Raw genomic sequence first — 2,795 nt, 5'->3', positions numbered from 1 at the left:
AGAATGAATGTAAAGTGGCGTCAAATAAAAGGTATTATAAAGTGCGGTTGCCATAGTACAAAAAACAACATTGCAGTGTAAGTTAGTAAGTGAGGTTAAAATTAAATTGAATATGTAATTAAATAATATAGCAAAAGTAGGCAACCATAATATAAATGATATTGACCTATGACAATAAATACTATTGAAAAAGTACGTACTTGTAGTGGAAAAATGTAAACACAGATAATAAAAATATACAGAGAGTTTGTGGAGTAAATGAAGAACAGGAACAGAAACTACACCACTATCATGTAGCGCAGGTGTTGGAGAGCCTGACTGCGGCCGGGATGAACGTCCTGGTACCCCCTCCGTGGGTGTATCAGTCTGCTGCCCGGGGACCCCACAGTGTCGTGGAGGGGGTGAGAGGTGTTGACCATGACGGATGTCAGCTTAGCTAACATCCTTCTCTCCCCTACTTCCTCTACGGGGTCCAGAGGACAGTCCAGGACAGAGCTCGCCCTCCTGATCAGTCTGTTGAGTCTGCTCCTGTCCCTGTCCGACCTATCAGCGATTAGAAGTTTATGTTTGCAATATAGGCCTACCCCTGCGGATACAGATAACTATCACTGGATTACTTTGATACTGAAAATGTGAAAAATGTGAAAAAGTGATGATGCTTAGGCATGTTCCGGAGTTATGAGGCGCGTCTTTTTTCTATTATTTCTAAGCGGATTTACGGACTGGATCATTTTTAAAGTTCTAATGAGAAATCAATTGGCTAGTTGGTCAAAGACAAGAAAGTAATAGAGAAAGTCCAAAAATTCATCACAAACACATTTTTAAAAGCTCTATGTTTTACTGTTTAAGTTATTTATCATTTGTTGTCTGCCGCGCCGGCTCAAATTACCGTGAGCTGGAACGGTGTGCATGTGCTTCTATAGAAATAGGAACCCGATCGGCCACATGGTGGCGCTGTAAATAAAGCTTCGTAACGCAAACTTCGAAAGGTCACCCCCCCCACACCGTAAATCCGATTGACATGAACTTTCTCACACAGGCGCAGCTTAATATGCTCTAAAAAAAGGACCATTAAGGTCCGCCTAGAAAATTTTTACGCCATTCAGAATTTTTTGAAAAACACATTTTTGAGATTTCCTCCAACACAGTAGCTCCGATTGCCGCCACATTTTCATACAATCATTAATGGATCAAGCTTATTAAAAGTTGTAAAAAGCATGTCCATATCTCATTTACTTTTCAAGTTATTGACCAATGAACTTCGGAAGGGGCGTGGCTCTGGACATAAATGAACAGAAATCAGCAACGGTGAGGCCAATCATCACAAAACTCCTAAATAATGGCAGTGGTCCCTTACCTGGGGCTAGTGGCCCCCACATGGAAACATTTGAATGTGAAGGTAGACCCTCATGACCACAAGGTGACACTGTTTGTATAGAAAAGACAGCACGAAGTCATCTGGCTAAATAATCATTTCCTACAAACACGTTTTTTATGTAAGGATTTCTAATGAGAACACTTAAATTTCTCAATTTATTCTTCAACATTCACATTTAATTGCCAGTATTCGTTTTATTAGTTATTATTTGATTACACTGGCTCTGGATTTCCTGTTAGAAATTAAGTTTTGCAGCCTTTTTCTCCTGCATCCATCCATTCCAATGTGACACACAATACTGTGATTTCCTGTCCCTAAGTTTTCTCATTTTATGAAAGATGGCTTCCTGTTGGCAGAAAGCAGCATCCGGTGTTAACCCCCCCCCCCCTCCACCTCATCTGCTTGACAGCTTAGCATGAAGCATTGAATCGGCCCAGAGCCGCTGGCCAATTTATAAACTATGGCAAAGATAAGCTGCCAGTTTCTCTTTGGCCATGTCTGAACAAGGACACCGACTGTATCTCACTGCGCTCAGCAGTAGAGTCACATCAGCACGACACCAGGTGTCTTGAACCGGGGGAAGGTGGACTGTTGAAAATAATCTGGTGCACAGTTGTAGTTGTCATATAGGGTTATCCCCCTCCTGGACAGTGATTTATTTTAAGCTTTAGGCTCCAGCCGGCTGCAAGTAAGGCTGCTTTTGTCTGTCACACAAAGATTTTGTGGCTGTGTGCGTGTTTAGGTGTTAACCCAGGTGTTTGTGCCTTTGTGCACGCTCCTGTATTGCAGTCTAGACGGTGTGTATCTAACAGCTTTTACAGATTGACACAGCCTTGTTTAGCCTGAAGACAAATGACATGCACTCTCAAAACAATAGCTGCAAATGAAAGCATCCAGAACTGTGTTCACTCTGCTTTTCAAATTAAGTCTGTGATCCAGAAAATAAAAGGCTGCCTGGATGAGCATTAAAAGATCTCATTATCATCACTGCAATTTCATATTGTCTTTGTCTAAATTAATTAACTGTTGATGGATTATGTTACGGTGGAAGGAATCTTATCACTCAGGTAACCCAAGTCCAAAATGGCTCCAAATATTGATCCTTTGAAACAAAGGGCATATGCTTGGAGTCACATACATGTTGGCTTAATCCAGCTGTCTAACTTCACCTGATTGGATCACCAGACAAATGCAGGTTGGGATTAGTTGTTTGTCCAGAGCTAGATAGAGAACAAGTAGTTTTGAGAGTAAGCCACCAATTGTCCTGTCTCTGTTGGGTCCACTGGGTGCTGGTCTCTCCTTGCAGGGGTTAACTCTGTGTTTTTAAAAGTGTGTTCAATTTAAAAAGCTAATTTACAAACTCTAAAATAATGAAGCCAGGGACTTAAACAACACAAATCACCTGTTTTCAGAAAAA

This window comes from Etheostoma spectabile, chromosome 22, assembly GCF_008692095.1.
Source record: "Etheostoma spectabile isolate EspeVRDwgs_2016 chromosome 22, UIUC_Espe_1.0, whole genome shotgun sequence".
NCBI classification, from domain to species: domain Eukaryota; kingdom Metazoa; phylum Chordata; class Actinopteri; order Perciformes; family Percidae; genus Etheostoma; species Etheostoma spectabile.
The sequence above is the reverse complement of the archived record's forward strand: the minus strand, read 5'-3'. Positions refer to the sequence as shown.